The following is a 22235-nucleotide window of genomic DNA, read 5'->3' as shown; positions in this document are numbered from 1 at the left end:
AAGAAGACCAGTTTTTTCACATATAAGTTTATTAAAGGAACTTGAACAGTCCAGCCCGGCGGACTACAAAAATTTTTTCCGAATGGATCCTTCTGTATATAGGGAACTTTTGGAAAAAGTAACACCTTATATTGAAAAACAAAATACTATTATGCGAGACGCAATTTCGCCAGATGAACGTCTCTCTGTAACATTGAGGTATTTGGCAACTGGAGAGAGCTACGAAAATTTGAAATTCCAGTCGTATATTTCAACTGCTAGTTTAAGCAACATAATTAGTGAGACATGTGAAGCATTGATTAAAGTTCTTAAAGATTTTATTTCAGTAAGTATATAATGTATGTATATTACATGAAAATGGAAAACAAAACAAAAATAAAATATTTCTTCAAATCAATAAAAATAACAAAAATAAAATGAAAAGTTTGCTTATGAATAGTCAGAGTCGTTCAACAAGTCCGTAAATGTCTGATATTCCGTGTTTTTCCGTATTGTTGAGTATTTATGGTTTCCTGTGGTTGTATGTTGACGCTGGAAATTTTTTGATATTGCTGTGGCTGAACTGTTCTATGAAGTCTAATGTGCTGAACTTGAGGTTGAGGAGTAGATATAATTTGCGTTGGACTCAGAAGCGGCGGAGAAATTAAGTATTCCGGACGACTTTGCAATGTTCCTGAATCAAAACATGTTGACGAGTTGTCACTATAAGAAAAATGTGTTGATGAGCATCTTGTGTTAGGTACGTTGAACATCTGATGGGAATTTTCGTTCAACCGTCCCAAAGCTCCTTGGTACAACACCTCCATAATGGTTTTATTGGCAAATAATTGTTGATTAGGGTCAAGTTTCCTGAAGAGGACTTCCCAAGTCGAACTGAAGGTATTTGCATCATCATCGGGCCGCGTCGAATCTTCTAAAGCTTTGACTGCTTTAATAAGCAACTGTTGTTTTTCTTTTTTACCAAATTCTACTTTGTCTTTTTTTGCGCAAGGTGCATTCTGAAAATAATAAATAAAAAAAAAACTATTATCTTTCCAGTTGCCGAAAAGAGAAGAAGCATGGAAAACGATAGCTTCTGAATTTTATGAACTGTGAAATTTCCCGAATTGCCTTGGCGCTATCGATGGAAAACATGTAAACATTATGAAACCACCGCATTCTGGCGCATACTATTTCAACTATAAGAAGACTTACAGTATTGATTTGATGGCCATAGTCAATGCAAAATATCAATTTATAATGGTGGAAGCTGGAACAAACGGAAGAGTTTCCGATGGTGGTGTTTTCGGAAATACTATATTTTCGGCTATGCATGATGACGGAAAATTGGAAATACCTTCCCCCACAAAACCGTCTAGTTTTGAAAAAGAGCTGCCGTTTGTTTTTGTAGCAGATGACGCTTTTGCACTAAGTGAACATTTTATGAAACCCTATAGCCAAAGCGGTCTAACTCAGCATCAACAACAATATAACTATCGTCTGTCACGAGCAAGAAGGGTTGTAGAAAACGCGTTTGGAATTATATCTTCCAGATTCAGAATATTGCTGACTACAATACATTTATCTCCCGAAAAGGCAACGAAAATTGTTTTAGCAATTTGCTATTTACACAACTTCTTAAGCACAAAAAGCAGTGAATATTATCTTCGAATGATAAATGATGTAGGCGAAAATTCGGTACCTGCTTTGATGCAAATAGAAAAAACCACAAGTCGGAAGAGTACTACCAACGCCACGGAAATTCGAAACTCATTTTGTGAATACTTTAATGGTGTTGGATCAATGTAATTTTGCATTTCGTTTTATAAATAAAAATATATACATAAATAAATAAAAATGTCCTCTTCGTTTTACTTACGTCTTCCACAGTCGTGTCCAAATTTTCATCATTCTCTATTGATGACATGCCCGTCATCTGTGTTTCTTGCTCTTCCAAGAACGCCAGGTCATGAAAGTACCAGAAAGATGGTACATTTCTTCTATTCCTGCTCCAGACTTCTCACTTCGCTTTATTTTTTTTAACTCACGCCGATAACATCCGCGAAGTGAGTTTATTTTGTATTTTAACGTTTTTAAATTTGCTTTTGAATCTATCTCCTTATATTTTTTTAGCAGTGCTTCATAAGCAGCATTTTTCTTTGTTTTGTTTTTATATTCCTCACTTTTCACCTTCCATACTTCTGGATGGCTTCGATAAATTTCAAAGAAGTCCTTCCACAGTTCTTCATTTACCCGTGACGCCATTACGCTTTGATGTTTGCTTACGAAGTTGTAGATAATTTCGTCTATCTTGGAACCAGCGTAAACACCACCAACAATGTCAGCCTAGAAATCCAACGCAGGATAACTCTTGCCAACAGGTGCTACTTCGGACTGAGTAGGCAATTGGGAAGCAAAGTCCTCTCTCGACAGACAAAAACCAAACTCTATAAGTCTCTCATAATTCCCGTCCTGCTATATGGTGCAGAGGCTTGGACGATGTCAACAGCGGATGAGTCGACGTTGCGAGTTTTCGAGAGAAAAATTCTGCGAAAGATTTATGGTCCTTTGCGCGTTGGCCACGGCGAATATCGCATTCGATGGAACGATGAGCTGTACGAGATATACGACGACATTGACATAGTTCAGCGAATTAAAAGACAGCGGCTACGCTGGCTAGGTCATGTTGTCCGGATGGATGAAAACACTCCAGCTCTGAAAGTATTCGACGCAGTACCCGCCGGGGGAAGCAGAGGAAGAGGAAGACCTCCACTCCGTTGGAAGGACCAAGTGGAGAAGGACCTGGCTTCGCTTGGAATATCCAATTGGCGCCACGTAGCGAAAAGAAGAAACGACTGGCGCGATGTTGTTAACTCGCCTATAATCGCGTAAGCGGTGTCTACGCCAATTAAGAAGAAGAAGAAGTTTGCTTACGACTAAAAAAATATACTGCGTGTATGATGCAAGCGTTAACACCATAAAACATGTTCATAACAACATCATGTTTTTTAAAAAATTTTAAAAACCATCGCACATGTATGACGAACACGAATTTATTATGTTTACACGTTCATTCTTCTCATCACGGCGCACATGCTTGCAAACATGTGTGACCGTGTAAAGGCCGCTATAGACGTTCTCTGTCGAAAGTGTTGTATTAGTGTGTGCCAGTTTTTCCTGGTAGAGGGGGCAGATGCATAACTCATTTAAACAATATTAAAGGGCAACTTTTCATAGCTATGCCGTTAAAAAACCAAAAAAAGAATTTTTTTACATTATCGCTCCTCCTAAATATATACAGTGGCGGACAAAAGTCTACATACACCCCCTGTTTTCTTCGATGTGAGAGTACAAAAACTTTTTAGAAAAATGTGTTGATACAGTTTTATTCTAATATTCTTTACATACGTTGCTTCAACATAAAGTCTATCAAACATTGTAGCTGTTGTTTGAAAAGCAGTGCTGTGACATCGTGACGATCGCTTGCTATTTAACTATGATCGATAATTGCACACGTACATATGTATGTATGTATGTCATCGCATCTTGCGAGTACTCGTGCCTGTGCTGTGGGCTGCCAATGTATGTTGTTGGCAAAAAGAACGCCGACCGATATTAGGGCGACCGATTCGTGGCATCGTAACAAATTTCAATTTGTAATTGATCACTTTGTATAATACACACATACAGTTTTCACTGAATAATTTTTAATTATTTACCTTTCGAATAGCCGAAATAAAGAAAGCAAACGACCGAAATTGAACAATTCAAAAAAATTTTTAAATAATTCAATTGGAAAACAAAACAAAAAAATTTAAAAACAAAATTTTGTATGGAAAAGTCACTTTTGTTTTTGAACATTTTCAGAACTTTTTTTCTACAAACCATCCTCATTGGATTTCCTTCCAAGTTGATCAGGCCATTTTTCATTGACTTTACGTTTTAGTTAGAAAACGTTTGTATGGGGAAAAGGGGCTGTTTTTAGGGTTTTCCGGCAATTATTCAAATTTTTCTCGCCATTAAAACCATCTTTAAACTTTAACGAACATTTAAAAAAGAACTGGCATATATATATATTTTTTTTAATTTTACTTAAATCTATATTTATAAAAAAAAATCGGCTGAACCGATTTAGCAGAAAATTGGTGGGAAGGTAGCTTAGAACTAGGGGTCGGACATAGGATAATATTTAAATTTTTATGTTAAAAGTCAATACAATTCATAATTACCCAATCTATAAATCAAATAATAAGCAAGTGTTCAAAATTCATGGAAGAATCATTTGAAAGTTTTATTACTTCAAAAAAGAAATAAATAAGAAAAAATAACAACACAGGGCTAATGCGTGCGAGCACTAATTTTCATATGCATGCATACTTAGTATATGGGTTATATTGATTATTGCTCCTGGACAATGCAATTTTTTTAGGACGAAGCCGTCAGATATTTTAAATATCACAACAAAAAATGGCATTGACATTTTCGTCGTTAAGGAATAGCGGCTACTTTACTAGATTGTGGGCGAAGGACGCAAATTCATTCACAACAAACTAAACGCGACATCTAACATAAAAAATAGCGGAATAACTGCACTGTTTATAAAAAGCCATGGGCGGATCCACGGGGAGGGAATTGAGGGAGAGTTTGCTAGCCACGGCAAAATATTTTATATTTGACAAATGTTTTAAATCGACAAGAACTATGTTGCACTATATGCAGTTAGATTCAATACTACGTGCCATTACTAGCAGTATCATATCTTCTTCTTTACTGGCGCAGACACCGCTTACGCGATTATAGCCGAGTCAACAACAGAGCTGGAGTGTTTTCATCCATCCGGACAACATGACCTAACCAGCGTAGCCGCTGTCTTTTAATTCGCTGAACTATCTCAATATCGTCGTATATCTCGTACAGCTCATCGTTCCATCGAATGTGATATTCGTCGTGGCCAACGGGCAAAGGACCATAAATCTTTCACAGAACTTTTCTCTCGAAAACTCACAACGTCGACTCATCGGTTGTTGTCATCGTCCAAGCCTCTGCACCATATAGCAGGACGGGAATTATGAGCGACTTATAGAGTTTGGCTTTCGTTCGTTGAGAGAGGACTTTACTTTTCAATTGCCTGCTCAGTCCAAAGTAGCACCTGTTGGCAAGAGTAATCCTGCGTTGGATTTCCAGGCTGACATTGTTGGTGGTGTTAATGCTGGTTCCTAAATAGACGAAATTATCTACAACTTCAAAGTTATGACTGTATCAATATCATCGACATACGCCAGCAGATGTACACTCTTATAAAAGATTGTACCTGCTCGAGTCAGTTCTGCAGCTCGAATAATTTTCTCCAGCAGCAGATTGAAAAAGTCGCACTATAGGGAGTCGCCTTGTCTGAAACCTCGTTTGGTATCGAACGGCTCGGAGAGGTCCTTCCCGATCCTGACGGAGCTTTTCGTGTTGCTCAACGTCAGTTTACACAACCGTATTAGGTTTGCGGGGATAGCAGTATCATATATTGACCTTATTTTTCTTTCTCAGTGCAACAGTCAGGGAAGTCGTGGAGATCTGGAAGTACATTCTAATAACTTGTATATCAAAATTGCTGAAAAGGACTTTCTACGTATTTATTGCAACGCTCAAGAGGAAGTACGAAGTAGCATATATGACAATCATCGAAACCGTATAAAAGAAAACAGAGAAAGATTGATTCCACTGCGAGGGCATCGAGACGGTGGGCCAATTTCAAGCGATAATTATCCAGGCATTAATGATGGCAATTTCAGAAGATTAGATTCTTTCGATGAACAACTTATATAAGTAAGATTATTCAAGATAAAATAATCGAGTGTTGTGGAATAGAAATAGTCAATAAAATTATCAAACGTGTTAATGAGTCCGGCTTCTATGCTGTAATTTTTGTCGAAACTTCAGATGCGCCAGGAAAGGCTCAGGTATGAAAAAATAATTGTTACAATAGCATTTTACGAAATTGACAGACGAATAAATGTTCAATTGCTTGCATATTTATAGTAATATTTTAAACTGACATATTCAAAGAGGTTTCAACATTTTTACAAGTTTCAAGACCGAAACGTAACACTGTTTTAACTCAATCCTTGGACATAAAAATTGTGCAGCTTCCCAGGACAAGATGAGTACAAAGCCGTTCTTCAATTCACAGTCGCTCTTCCAGAAATCGTTCAAGCCCTGACAAAAATAAGCGAATGGAAGAACAGAATGACTGCAGTAAAAGCGTCGAATCTAGCCACAGTACTGAGCAACTTCGAATTTATTATAGGAATTTTCTGTCTCAGTGATGTTTTGTCATTGACGCAATCACTTAGTATGATTCTGCAATACGAATCAATTGACCTTGCGAAAGCATCAAACTAGGGATGATCGATATTCAAAAAACATCGATGTTGACATCGATGTCATAATCGAAAGCTCAACATCGATGTTCGATATTTATCAAAAACCGAACATCGATGTTGGATCCATCGATAACTTTTCATTAATAATTGACAAAGAAATAAAACACAACATATACATTCGAAATTTATTAAGCAACAGATAAATTATTACATATCCCAATATTTTTTATTAATTGACTGAAGGAAAAGTAATTTTGGTAAAGAAGAACCTTTTAATTGGTTTCTTTGTTGATAAAGAGTAGAACCACCTTTTGAAAAGCTTTCTGGGAAAAAAAAGATAATAAGAAAAGGAGAAAGATCCTTTTTTTACAAATCTACCTCTGGGAAAAATAAGAATTCATATTTTTGGATTCTTCTTCTTCTTAATTGGCGTAGACACCGCTTATGCGATTATAGCCGTGTCAACAACAGCGCGCCAGTCGTTTCTTCTTTTCGCTACGTGGCGCCAATTGGATATTCCAAGCGAGGCCAGGTCCTTCTCCACTTGGTCCTGCCAACGGAGTGGAGGTCTTCCTCTTCCTCTGCTTCCCGCGGCGGGTACTGCGTCGAATGCTTTCAGAGCTGGAGTGTTTTCGTCCATCCGGACAACATGACTAGCGTAGCCGCTGTCTTTTAATTCGCTGAACTATGTCAATGTCGTCGTATATCTCGTACAGCTCATCGTTCCATCGAATGCGATATTCGCCGTGGCCAACGCGCAAAGGACCATAAATCTTTCGCAGAACTTTTCTCTCGAAAACTCGCAACGTCGACTCATCTGTTGTTGACATCGTCCAGGCCTCTGCACCATATAGCAGGACGGGAATTATGAGTGACTTATAGAGTTTGTTTTTTGTTTGTCGAGAGAGGACTTTGCTTCTCAATTGCCTACTTAGTCCGAAGTAGCACCTGTTGGCAAGAGTTATCCTGCGTTGGATTTCTAGGCTGACATTGTTGGTGGTGTTTACGCTGGTTCCAAGATAGACGAAATTATCTACAACTTCAAAGTTATGACTCTCAACAGTGACGTGAGTGCCAAGTCGCGAGTGCGACGACTGTTTGTTTGATGACAGGAGATATTTCGTCTTGCCCTCCTTCACTGCCAGACCCATTTCTTTTGCTTCCTTGTCCAGTCTGGAGAAAGCAGAACTAACGGCGCGGGTGTTGAGGCCGATGATATCAATATCATCGGCATACGCCAGCAGTTGTACACTCTTATAGAAGATGGTACCTTCTCTGTTGAGTTCTGCAGCCCGAACTATTTTCTCCAGAAGCAGGTTGAAAAAGTCGCATGATAGGGAATCATCTTGTCTGAAACCTCGTTTGGTATCGAACGGCTCGGAGAGGACCTTCCCGATCCTGACGGAGCTTTTTGTGTTGCTCAACGTCAGTTTACACAGCCGTATTAGTTTTGCGGGGATACCAAATTCAGACATCGCGGCATAAAGGCAGCACGAAAAGCTGTTGAAAGCAGCTTTGAAATCGACGAATAGGTGGTAAGTGTCGATTCTCCTTTCACGGGTCTTTTCCAAGATTGGCGCATGGTGAATATTTGGTCGGTTGTTGATTTACCAGGTCTGAAGCCACACTGATAAGGTCCAATCAGTTTGTTGACGGTGGGCTTTAATCTTTCACACAATACGCTCGATAGAACCTTGTACGCGATGTTGAGGAGGCTTATCCCACGGTAGTTGGCGCAGATTGTGGGGTCTCCTTTTTTATGGATTGGGCATAGCACACTTAAATTCCAGTCGTTGGGCATGCTTTCATCCGACCATATTTTGCAAAGAAGCTGATGCATGCTCCTTATCAGTTCTTCGCCGTGTTTGAATAGCTCGGCCGGCAATCCGTCGGCCCCTGCCGCTTTGTTGTTCTTCAGGCGAGCAACTGCTATTCGAAATTCTTCATGGAACGTCTGCTCCATCGTCATCGATTGGGGAATCGGGTTCGCCTTCTCCCGGTGTTGTGCTTTCACTGCTATTCAGCAGGTTGGAGAAGTGTTCCCTCCATAATCTAAGTATGCTCTGGGCATCGGTGGCTAGATCACCTTTGGGGGTTCTACAGGAGTATGCTCCGGTCTTGAAACTTTCTGTAAGCCGCCGCATCTTTTCGTAGAATTTTCGAGCACTACCCCTGTCGGCCAGCTTATCCAGCTGTTCGTACTCACGCATTTCGGCCTCTTTCTTCTTCTGTCTGCAAATGCGTCTCGCTTCCCTCTTCAACTCTCGGTATCTATCCCATCCCGCACGTGTTGTGGTCGATCGTAACGTTGCGAGGCAGGCAGCCTGTTTTCTCTCCGCTGCGACACGGCACTCCTCGTCGTACCAGCTGTTCTTTTGCACTTTCCGAAAACCAATGGTTTCGGTTGCAGCTGTACGTAAGGAGTTTGAAATGCCGTCTCACAGTTCGGAGTGCAAGCCGAGTAGAAAATCGTTCGGCTGTCTGTTGTGATTGCAGCTTCTCGACGTCGAACCTTCCTTGTGTTTGTTGGCGTGCGTTTTTTGCTGCACAGAGGCGGGTGCGAATTTTGGCTGCAACAATGTAGTGGTCCGAGTCGATGTTAGGACCTCGGAGCGCACGCACATCTAAAACAGTGGAGACGTGTCTTCCGTCTATCACAACATGATCGATCTGGTTGGTAGTTTTTCGATCCGGAGACAGCCAGGTAGCTTGATGTATCTTCTTATGCTGGAATCTAGTACTACAGATAACCATATTTCGGGCCCCGGCGAAGTCGATCAGCCTCAACCCATTTGGGGATGTTTCGTCGTGGAAGTTGAATTTACTGACCGTAGTACCAAAGATACCTTCTTTGCCCACCCTGGCGTTGAAGGCGCCAAGCACGATTTTTACATCGTGATGGGGGCATCTCACATAAGTGCGCTCCAAGCACTCATAAAAAGCATCTTTGGTCACATCGTCCTTCTCTTCCGTCGGGGCGTGGGCGCAAATCAGCGATATGTTGAAGAACCTCGCTTTGATGCGGATTGTGGCTAGACGTTCATTCACCGCAGTGAATGATAGTACTCGGCGACGGAGTCTCTCTCCCACCACGAATCCCACACCAAACTTGCGCTCCTTTATATGACCACTGTAGTAAATGTCACAAGGACCTACGCGTCTCTGTCCTTGTCCCGTCCATCGCATTTCTTGGACGGCGGTGATGTCAGCCTTTGTTTTCACGAGGACATCAACCAGTTGGGCAGCTGCATCTTCCCAGTTAAGGGACCGGACATTCCAGGTGCACGCCCTCAATTCCTAGTCCTTATTTCGTTTGCCATGGTCGTCATCAAAAGGGGGGTCTCTCATCCGAGGCTGGTTCTGACTATTCACTGGGGGTGTTTTTTTACGTGGCGGGTCCCAAACCCAGCGCACAACCCTATGCAGGGGATGCTTCTCCTTCTCACGTTAGCTCGCCTTCAAACGGATGTTCTTAGGCTACCCAGAGGATACTTGGTCAAAGACCGGAAGTCGTGAGCTGCTTGAGTCACATGTAAAAGAATCGTTTCTGGCCACTCCCAAGTGAATGGCAATCAGAGAACTTTCCTCACTTGCGTGAACTTCTACACATGACTCCATCCTCCAATTTTTGGATTACTATTTAATAATTGTGGCATAAAATTTATATACCAATTGAAATAATAAATATAAAATGCGCAATAATATTTTGATTTATGCTTGTATAAGTTTTTTAAATTTAAGACTTCGCTCATTCCCAACCCAATTTGCATAATTTTTCTGTAAATTAACAATATTTAACTAAATATTAATTTTTTGAAGAAATGTAGAAAGAAGAAATACATATAACACAACCGTCTTAATACTCGCTCTTCTAATTTTCATATTGCCAAATTGAAAATGCCGTGGGCATATGTGCAAATGGGATATATTGACTCTTTAAAATTTTCATAGAAATGAAAACTGCGCTGTCAAACTGCTGAAGTGACAGCTTCTTGCTTACTATACATGGCAAACTAGATAGTATTCTATATCTAGTAAGCTATGAGCAATGTGGAGTCTCCACAGGCAATGGGCACGGCAATGCAGCTAGTATTCTATATATTCTATCCTGTAGAGATGCCCCGTAAGTTGCATTGCTTTGGTGGACGTCCGTGTCGTGCGTGAGGCCGTAAGTTAACATCAATGATCGATTCCGTTAACATCGATGTTGCGATATTTTTCGTATGGTAACATCGATATTAAAACATCGATGTTTTTGCTTTCAATATCGATGATCATCGAACATCGATGTTCATCGAGCATCCCTACATCAAACGTCATACAACATTGGTTGCAACATTGAACACACGAAGAATGCATGCTGGTCATAACTTTAATGAAATTTTTTTTAAATGCTACACAAATGGCTGAAAAATTAGATGTTGAATTGAAAAAAATCCTGAACATGTGGCCGGCAGAGTCATCGAAGTATTCACTCATCTCAAAACTGTGAAGACTTCTACAGGATTTCTGTATAAATTCCACTCATTGACACGGTCAGGCAAGATTTAGAAATGCGGTTTCCGATGAAGTTCTTGAAAGTTTCAATTTGTGTCAGCTGTTACCAAAACTTAACCTAAATGTGGAAGAAAAAGATTAAACTGTACTCATTGAATGCCTAGTTAGACGTTTTAGGAAAATCTTGCCAGGAAAGCTCAAAGCAGAAGTAGCGCTTTGGCAACAACAATGAAATATAAAAATGACTATGAGAACAAAAGTGCTTTCTGCGCTAGAAACCCTCAGCACTTGCGATAAGGAGATAGTACATATGTATATCTGACGATTCTTATTCTCCTTCACGTACTCTGCACTTTGCCAGCTAGCGCTGAACGATCCTTTTCTTCTTTGCACCGAATCAAGACTTGGCCAAAAACAAAGATGATCCAGAAAAGATTGAACGGCTTAGCACTCCTCAACATAAACTACATGCATGCCCGACTTTTTCGTCTTTCCACGCTTGAGGACCGGTTCGTCATGTGCAGTTATTGGACTCCAGTGTGAAATATTCGATCCATGTTTCTCTTATCACACACCGACGGAAAGATTCGGTTTTATAAAATTTAGAATAATTTACAAAAATGACTGCATTTATTTCTTTTATATATAACCAGCGGACCCATGTCCAAGCGTTGCTGCGGCTAAGGTATACATTAATTATAAACTATTCAATATGGTAAAATTGTATTTATGAATAAAAACGAAAACGTTATTCCCGGTATAACAAACCCCGTGGATTAACAATAACATTTATAATTTTTTAATTATAAACCTTTTCAAATTCAATTTATATCTCCAAGAGGCAAGAGGATCATTTTCTTGCACAATTCACGTGGGTTGTAATTACACTGAATAAGAATTTTAGAACAACTCTCAACCGATTATTATATGATGATAATCAGGTTATTTTCGTGATGCACTGCGTATTCTACCATTCCCTATACAGTAGAGGCTCGAAAAAGTTAAGTATTTTGTTAGTGGGTTGCTTAACCTTTTCGAATTCTTAACTTTTTCCGTGATATAAAACATGCAAGTATTATACGTGTATTTAAGCAGTGTATATGTATATTGATTTTTATACTCATGCATCCATTTGCTACAAAATATTATGGTTTTTTTCATCTAACGGTTGTACGTATCTCCTAAAACGAGATAGATATAGGGTTATGTATATATAAGTAATCAGGATGACGAGAAAATTTTAAATCTATTGCGAGCTGTAATTTGAATAACAATGAAGATATCTCGATGAAAATGGTTATGTAGGTTACTTAGTACAAAATGGGCGTAATCGGACCACTGCCACGACCACAAATCGTAATTAACTTGAAACATATACATAAAGTGTAATTTGGCACAGAGGATCGTAGTAGCCAGGGGCACCTGTGATTAAAGGTTTTTGAAAAAGTGGGCGTGCCCCGCCTTCTGACAAGTTTAATGTACATAACTCCTAAACCACTTAAGCTACAATAGCCTAATTTGCTGAGTACAAATCTTATGAGAAATCCTATCGCCAGTGTGAAAATGGATGAAGTCGGAGTATAACCCCGCTCACTCCTCTAATAACGGTACTGTGAAAAACTACTAAAAGCGCGTTATATAAATAACTAAGTACCTATAGTTGACTTTTGATCAGAAATATCGGTCAATGTGAGATATATACAACTGAAATGAAGATAGTCCTTCTCTTATAATGGCATGACTGTATGTCAAAAATGGATTGAATCGGGTCAATATTTCCCCATATACCTATTATACCCCATATACCTAATATATAATATTTTCGAACTTCCAGGTGACATCCGAGTGACTTTACCCCATGTATATTGGTTATATGTGAGATTTTTTTTAAGTATGTGGCATAATAATAGTTTAGATAAAATTTAAAGGTATTTTGGCATTATAACAAGCCCTGGAGAAATTATTTGTGAAAAAGCAATGGGAAAAGAAACAAATTAAAACCCAGATACAAAAGACAGCAAGTTAAAAAAATTTAGGGAATAAAATAATAATTAAAAATGAAATTATTCATAAAGAAAACATAAAATCATAATTACTTATTTTGAAAATATAATAACAGAAAAAAGAAATTTTTACAGTAATAACGAACATATTTGTGACAACCTAGGAATTATTACTCAGGAAACAGAATCTGAAATTTTGGTAATTGAACTTTATTAGAACAATTAAAACAAAACCATATTAAATAAAAAGAGGTATAAATAATTTAGGAACACTTTGGAAATGGATAGCTGGAACAGCAAACCATGATGACTTTGTAAAAATTAATGACAAATTGGACGAACTAGTTTTAAATAACAATAAACAATTCACAACAAATTCAGAAATTTTTAAAATAATAACAGAATTAACTGATACTCCAAATAAAAAAAGAAATAAATTTATTATTCATGAACTACAAAACATCATAACAACAATAACATTTGGTAAAATTAGAATTTTAAATCCAACTATTTTGCATTTAGAACAATTAAAAAACATAACAAACCACCAGCACGGAACTATGAAAGTTACAGACTTAATGAACATTTCTAATTTTTAGATATTACAAAATATAGAAGTTATTGTTATATTATATATATTAAGTATCTAAAAATTATAAATGATTGCAAATATTATGAAGTAAGAGCAATTACACAAAAAGAAGGTAAACGAAAAATTGACAATGAAATTGCAAAATGTAAAAAAGAATGTACATACATATGTATAAATATAAAAATTGTAGAAAGGAAATAATAAATACCTATCGTAAAATTAATAATACGAACACTTGCTTATCAGATATTTTGTCCATAAAAAAGGTAAATATAAAAAAAAAATTAAAAAAAAAACAAAGAAATAGATGTAATAAAAGAAAGAGCAATATTAGTCTCTGGAAATAACAAAATATATGGCTATGCCATAATTGGAGTTTATATTGTTACTTTTGAAAATTATGCAAATACTAACAATATAATGAAAATGTCGGTGGTTAAATCTGGAAATATTTAAGTAATAATTATATTAATAATTTTGAAACTGTAGAATATATATATATATTTTTTTTTTTTTTTAGTACAAACATTTTTAAAACTTTAACAATGTTTGATATCACTACAACTATTTTCAAAACTAACGAGCAGTTTGATTTGAATAACTTAAAAACGAATTACATAGAAATTAATAGTAATATTCATACATAGATGGTAAATAATTAATTAATTCCTTTATATTTTAGCTTCCAACTAAGCTATGTGGTTTTTTGCGACATAATCGACTAGAGCGGCATGTTTCTAAAAGAAGATTTCTCGCCTCCTCGTTCACATGTGCATTAAGCCTTTTGTAGTGGGCATCTGCCTGACTCCTTATTTCTTCGGCGACTGTATTCATCCTTAGGTCTCGATGAATATCCGCATTTCTGCAGTACCAGGGAGCATTTACAATGCCTCTTAGCACCTTGTTTTGAAAACGTTGTATAATATTAATACTGCCATCATTGGCACACCCCCACAGTTGCGCACCATATGACCATACCGGCTTGATTATTTGTTTATAAAGAAGTAATTTGTTGTATATGGACGGGTTTGACCTTCGCCCAATTAGCCATTTCATTTTCGACAATTTCAGGTTAAGTTCAATCCTTTTTATTTTTATATGCTCTTTCCAACGTAATCTAGCATCAAGCGTGATGCCAAGATGTTTAGCTGTATTTGCGTATGGTATGCAGACATCTAGAATACTTATAGGTTGATAAGTGATTCTTTTTTTTGTAAAATTTACATGAACCGATTTGCCACCGTTTAGTTTTATTCTTAATTTTTTAGTCCAACTTACTACAGAGTTGATCGCATGTTGCAGGTTTAGCGCAGCTTTTTCTGCTGTTTTTTCGACGCATAGTATTGCGGTGTCATCAGCAAAAGTGGCAGTCATACTGTTTGGTGCTAACGGTAAGTCTCTTGTATACAGAATATATAAAAGTGGACCTAAGATACTTCCCTGAGGAACTCCTGCTTCAATTTCTTTAAGTTTTGAGAATTCATTTCCTTGTTTTACACGGAAAAATCTCGTGGTGATATATGATTCTAAAAGAGCACAATACTCAACCGGAAGGCATGATTTTAGTTTTTGCATAAGGCTTTCGTGCCATACCTTGTCAAACGCTTGTGCAACGTCAAGGAATACAGCTGAGCATACGTTTCCCTCCTCCAGGGGTTTTTCTATTTCTGATGTTATTCTGTGAATTTGTTCTATTGTTGAATGCTTATTTCTAAAACCGAACTGATGCGATGGGATTAACTGCTTTTCGTCGATTATAGATTTTAATCTTAGATAAATTAATTTTTCAAAAAGTTTTGAGATTTGTGGAAGTAGTGAAATTGGTCTATATGACGAGACTACGTGAGGATCCTTTCCTGGCTTAGGAACCATAACAACTTCGGCGACTTTCCAAAGGCTTGGAAAATGTGTCAGACGGATTGCTGTATTGTAAAGATTGGTGAGCTTCCGTAAACATTTGTATGGTAACTGCTTTAACACTTCAGCTGTAATTAAATCGAAGCCAGCTGCTTTCTTAACTTTAAGCTTTTTAATTTCACTTTTAAGTTCACAAATGGTGATTGCTGGGATTGTTGCATGATCCTGTTGAATACTACTGAGGAACGCGATTTCACTATCCTCGTTTGGACGAAAAGTTTCAGCTAGGTGTTTTGCAAATGCATTAGCTTTATCACAATTACTTCTAGCCCATGTATTAGAAGGATTTTTATTTCTTTAGGGTAATTTGAACCTATAATTTTCCGCTTTATCTCCGGAGTATTATCCCAAGCTGCTTGTTGAATTTCTTTCGTAAATGTGTTAACTTCTAACTCTAGTTGTTCAATTGTTGTGATTTTCGGACACTTTATTTTAGTCTGAAGTATTTGTTTTAACGAAGTCCAGTCCGTATTTTTGTTGTATAACTTTAGACTAGTATCTCTTTGAATTAGTGTTTCACTTACTGTTAAATATAATGGGGAGTGATCAGAGCTTAGATCTAACCCACCTTCTATTTCTATGAAATTTCGAGATATTTTCCTGGTTATAAAGAAGTCTATAACATCTGGTATTTTGTTGGTGTCCGTTGGCCAATAAGTTGGAGTTCCGGTCGATACAAACTCACACCCGGTTTCCTGAGCTGCCTGGAATAAGTCTCGCCCTTTAGCTGTCGTTAGGCGCGATCCCCAGTAAACATGCTTAGCGTTAAAGTCGCCTCCCATAATAAATTTGTGCTTGTGCATATTGAGAAGTTCTTTATATTCTTCAACGAGGATTTTGTATCTCGGCGGGCAATATATTGCAGTAATTGACAAGGGTTGGTTCATTGCTTTTAATGTAATACTTGTGGTTTGAATATTGTGCGTACTGATTTTTCTATCCTCATAATGTTTAATGCTGTTTTTAACAATAACAGCAGTGCCTCTCCTCGCACAATTACTAGGGTGGATTGTATGATAGACATCGTAATTTTGGAAAGTTATGTGGCTGTGTCTCGTAAAATGAGTTACGGATATTAGACATACATCTATTTTCTCTTTTTGTAAAATAAGTAGAAGCTCCTCTTGGTGCTTTAATAGTCTATTTGCATTCCATGTCATAACTCGGAGAGCACCATTCATACCTTAGATTTTGTTTTATTTTTATTTTTTTCGAGGTTATCCAAACGGCTGCACAGATCGTTATTGAATTTTTCTTGTTTATTTAACTTATCAAGGATTTGAGTTAGTAGGTCTTCGGTAATCTTTGTGTTTTGTTTTTCGTTCACCACGTTTGAGTTGTTTTTCAATACTTCAGAAAAAGTGAGCTTACTCGTCTGTACACGATTCTGCTTGTTGACAGTACTTTTATTACCAATGGGTAGATTTTTTGATGTACTGGGCAAATTTGTGGAAATTTTTTGTTTCTTCAAGGCTTTGTTACGAATACTTTGAAGCTCCTTGGCAACAATACATCCTCTGTAGTTTGCCGGATGGCTTTCGCTACAGTTACAGCATTTTGGTTTTTCTAAGTTGGTTTTTTGGCACTCGATGGTTTTGTGCTTACCACCGCATTTAACGCACTTTGACATTTTGCCACAGAAGTTCTTGGTGTGTCCAAATGCCTGGCAATTTTTACATTGTGGAATAAGTTTAGAATTCCTAACAGGCTCAATAAGAACAACGGTGTGAAGAATGTGTTTGATTTCATTTTCTTGATGTCTTCATTAGAATCAAAAGTGGCTAAAAACATGTTTAAAGGTTCTCGTGTTTTCCACTTGAGTTTATTTACGACGTTCATAACATTTAAACCTTGTTCTTTTAAATCAGCGATAATATCACTAATGCTGCACGAATGGTGGAGATTTTTAATCATGACCTTTATTGGACGCGTTTGTTTGTCTTCAAAGGAATACCATGAAGCTCCCGACGCAGACAACATTTTTGTTACTGATCTGTAGTCATCACTTGATGTAACGCTTATCTTATGAATATCGTTATTTAATAGTTTAAATGCAAATGAACCCTTAGTATTATCTTTAATTATGTTATTTAGTTCTTTATAATTAGAGATATTCGAAATCATAATAAATAGGTGGAGGCCGCGGTTCATATTTCGGTTTTTCATTTTTAACTGTGTGGTTTTCACTCGATGAAAAAGTATTTTCTTTTAAGATTACTTCTGGTGAAGCTTCGGCCTTACGCTTTTTACTAGGCCTTTTATTTTTCTTCAAAATCCAGTCTGTTTCCATAGCTAATTCTTCTTCATCAGTTTCGTATTGAGATTGACTATAATTAGGCACAAGTGGACGATTATTTTGTTCTTTAAGCTTTTGATTTTCTCTTTTTAATTGTTCTAAATCTTTCAATTTTTGTCTCAATTCATCTATTTCGGAAACTAATTTTTTTCGGTTGGCTGACCCCCTCCAGGGGGCGGGGTACGAATCATAATCCAGCTATATATTATATGTTTGTTGTATAAGGGATTACTCGTAGGTAATGGTGAGTTAGTTAGTCAATAGTTAGTAAAAATAAATATATATATATGTGGCAACTGTGTATACTTTTAGGCTAGCCTAGTGCAGCTAAAAAAGCTTAACTTACCGTGCGATTCTGTAACGTGAGACAGTCTCAAGTCTCTAAATTTGAGATTTTGAGTTAGAGACAATTTTTGAGACTTGAGATGATTTTGCTATTCTGTAAGTGACAGTCACAAAATCTATTACATTTCATTATTCAGAGATGTTTTTAAACTTGAATGAAAATAAATATGTCGATAACAAATATTAAATTTTCTATAACATAGTCAAAAAGCATAATTATCAATAAAGATAATAATATATGTTGACTTTGGTTCATAATATTTACGAAATTTATGTAAAATTGATTTATTTTCAACCTTTTCGTGTTTGAGTTGCTTACAAAATATAAAAAAACGACAATCGATTAATATCTATGATGATCTCTATTCAGTATATTCAAAATGGCAGACAAGAGTTCTTTTTGGTTTTGTGACCTGCTAACTACCAAGTCTCAAATTTATGGCAATATTTTGAGACTAACGCTAGAGACTGTTTAGTGAATAGTAACTAGTCTCAAATTGAGACTTTACCTCAAAATGTCTCAAATAGAGACTAGAGACTGGTTACAGAATCCCGCTATTAAAGAACGCAAATACAATTTGGTTCTTATATTGGATAACAATAAAGCTTATACTATGGTAGTGACTTTTCCAAATTCCTTTTTGCGGGTCAAAGTCCAATAAGAAAAAATGGTAATAGGCTGCCTTACATCTACTGAGAAACTTTTAGCAGGTGCAACAGCTTATCCACTCAATCATCTCACCGCACTTCAACTTCCAGTCGATCTCCGTGAAAAGCACCTTCGTAAACAAACGAGTTGTGTATTTTAATTATTGTCAATATTTAAAATTATTGAATTTATTGATTTTATTTCTTTCACACCTTATTTTTCTCAACTTCTCTCCAGGGATGCCAACTTTACGAGTAGAATATATTGAAACAAAAAATAAAGAACTAAAAAAGAAATAAAGTTGAAAATATGAATATTTTGGGTGAAAAACATTAAATTTCATTCGTTTTTCTGATACATAATTGTACTAATAATAATGATCTGCATAATCTGCATAATTTTAAAATTTAAAAAAATACGAATAACTCCCATACAAATTGAAAATTTAAAATTTCATATGTCATATAATGATATTTTGAATAAAATTCATAGTCTAACGAAAAATGTTATTGAATCGGGAACGATTCATCTTAGGGAATGGCAGCCTCCACACTTAAACTCAAATGTAAATGTAAACAAAATTATATCTTTTAAATCCCCATCGCGTTTCTGCATACTTCGCATTTATGCAGCAAAGCAATTGAAACTCACCCACCAAATTTACATAATAGATTAATAGGAAATCAATATCTTTATTCTTTGCTTAGATAATACATTTTTTGTTCAGATAAGCAATAAAATAGCTTTTAAGACTACCATTAAGATTAATAATTTAAAATGTATAAATATAAGTTCTTATAGAAATACAGATTGAATCGAGATTGTATCAGAACTTGATTACAGACTTGCGTTTTCATATTTACGTTAATACATTAAGGTGTTTATTTTTATTAATTTTTTTCAATCCCGTCACGAAATTTCCTTGGAAATGCCCTAAAAAAATCCATGAAAATTTTAGACCTTAATATTAACATTAAGAACTGGAACCAAGGCATGTAAAAATTTTCCATTGAAAAAACACTACAATCGTGAATTTTTATCTTGAAATTCCTGCAGCTCAAAGGCATTTTATGCCATCGCTATGACTTTAGACGCATATTTCTCACAATCGTGCAGTTTACAAAAGTATACCTTCAGATAGCCAAAAAAAAAACACTGCACGAATATAGTTATAGATCCAATTGTTTTAATAATGGGTAGAGGGTTAAATTAGTACATTAGCCATATTTAATTTTTCTTCTGTCATTTAAAATTTGGCAAAGGACTAAAGCAATTAGCGACAAATGTGTTTAATTCCATATGGATACAATTAGTCTTTGACTTCGATCTTTAGTAATATGACGACTACACTGATTTCAATTCAGTAATAAAAATGATAACAGTGGATTCTGCTTTGTGTATAGATATATATTTTATCGATTTCTTACAGTAATTTTTTCAGACATCTATAGTATAGTACATACAATATATAGTATATCAGGGTGGTTCAAAAAAAATTGTTTAATTTTTTTCAACTCTTACCCCTCAAATGTTAGTGATTGACAAATAAAAAATCCTCCTTCAAACCAGGCGCTTAACTCTAAGGGGTCACTATTTTTTTTAGGTTCCCATACATTTTACATAGGAATTTTCGTTTTTTTTATTCAAACTAAAATTTCACCAACCAATTTTCGTTTCTCAAAAATAACCGTCACATATTCATAAAGTTGGCTTTTTAAACTTTAAATATTCCTGCGACAAAATTATTATTCTCAGAAAATTTAGCGACCCCACAGAGTTAAGCTACAGCGTCTGGCTTGAGGGAGGATTTTTGTTTGTCAATCACTAACATTTGAGGGGGTAAGAGATAAAAAAAAAATCAAACATTTTTTTTGAAGCACCCTAATAAATACAGTGGCGAGCAAATGTGGATACATGTTTGTCACTTTTGCACTCTTTTATTAGTAAAACCGTTAATTTTCAATGAAATGCTTTCAAATTTTCAGGGTTTACTCTTGATTTATTTCTTAACAAATTGAAAAAAAATCGTGAACAAAAACAAAAACAAAAAGCCAATTATATAAAAAAAACTTCTTTTAACGCTATTTATGCTCGTGACTAAATATATTTCTTTACAACAAAAATTTAGTATTTTGTCCATAATCCTTTGTTGCGAATTACACTTTTGACTCGCTTTGGCATACTTTCTACCAGTTTCACAATAGTGTCCTTAGGAATATTTCTCCGTTCTGACTGCAAACGTTCCCAAAGCCCCATCATGTTTGTTGGGGCTCTTTCATGTACTGCCAAACGCCTTTTCAAAATTGCCCATAACTTTTCGATTGGGTTAAGGTCGGGGCTTTGTGCTGGCCATGGTACCACTTTGAACTTTGGTTGGATAACCAATTTTTAACGATCTTGGCGGTGTGTTTCGGGTCTCCGTTCTGCTGAAAAATAACCTCCTCTTCTGGGAATGCGCTCAAATCTATGAAATCCGTAAGGTTACCTTGAAGAATGCCAAGATAGTCTTCCTTCTTCATTATTCCTTCTATTTTTACTAAAGGGCTAATACGAGTATGCCACCAAGTGAAAAGCCCCAAACCATTATGCTACCTCCGCCATGTTTCACTGTCTGTTTCACTTGGTGCTTCTGAAGAGTTTCATTTTCACGGTGCCAGTAATACTTTTTCCGTCTGACTGAAGACGATTGATTTTGGTCTCATCTAACCATATAACGCGTTTCCAGTCTTCAACGCTCCAGTTTCCTTACAGAATTTCAGATGAGCCTTATATTTTTATCTGACAAAGCATAAAAAACAAAAACAAATTACAGCTTCACTTTATACTGCAATTGAAAAACAAAAAACACGAGCATAACTGGATAAATGCAGTTAAGGTAAGCTTTTGCTAAAATTCTTGTTGTTGCTATTATTGTTGTTATTTGTAAATAAGCTGATCTAACAACAATAGAATGAAGACTAAAATTCTAAAGTTTGAGAGTGTAACAGTTTTCGCGCAGAGAAAGAAAAACTCGTGACCGATATTATTAACGCATTTATTCAGACTGTCGTTTTACCAATAATCGTATGATCTAATGTACTGTTTTATAGTACATAGACAAGTTATGTACATATGTATAGTAAAGGGTGATTTTTTAAGAGCTTGATAACTTTTTTTTAAAAAAAAACGCATAAAATTTGCAAAATCTCATCGGTTCTTTATTTGAAACGTTAGATTGGTTCATGACATTTACTTTTTGAAGATAATTTCATTTAAATGTTGACCGCGGCTGCGTCTTAGGTGGTCCATTCGGAAAGTCCAATTTTGGGCAACTTTTTCGAGCATTTCGGCCGGAATAGCCCGAATTTCTTCGGAAATGTTGTCTTCCAAAGCTGGAATAGTTGCTGGCTTATTTCTGTAGACTTTAGACTTGACGTAGCCCCACAAAAAATAGTCTAAAGGCGTTAAATCGCATGATCTTGGTGGCCAACTTACGGGTCCATTTCTTGAGATGAATTGTTGTCCGAAGTTTTCCCTCAAAATGGCCATAGAATCGCGAGCTGTGTGGCATGTAGCGCCATCTTGTTGAAACCACATGTCAACC

General features: G+C 36.4%; 1 protein-coding gene across 1 annotated transcript in view; it reads left to right on the top strand.

The window, feature by feature from the left end:
- Positions 1-8205, top strand: part of LOC125779266 (uncharacterized) — a 124274-nt gene extending 116069 nt beyond the window's left edge. Inside the window, exon 2 of the mRNA XM_049460285.1 lies at positions 7989-8205. The gene's annotated coding sequence lies outside the window, so the exon portion shown is untranslated. The remainder of the gene's footprint in view (positions 1-7988) is intronic.
- Positions 8206-22235: the final 14030 nt, after the last annotated feature.

This window comes from Bactrocera dorsalis, chromosome 6 (assembly GCF_023373825.1).
Source record: "Bactrocera dorsalis isolate Fly_Bdor chromosome 6, ASM2337382v1, whole genome shotgun sequence".
Taxonomy (NCBI): Eukaryota; Metazoa; Arthropoda; class Insecta; order Diptera; family Tephritidae; genus Bactrocera; species Bactrocera dorsalis.
The sequence above is the reverse complement of the archived record's forward strand: the minus strand, read 5'-3'. Positions and strand labels throughout refer to the sequence as shown.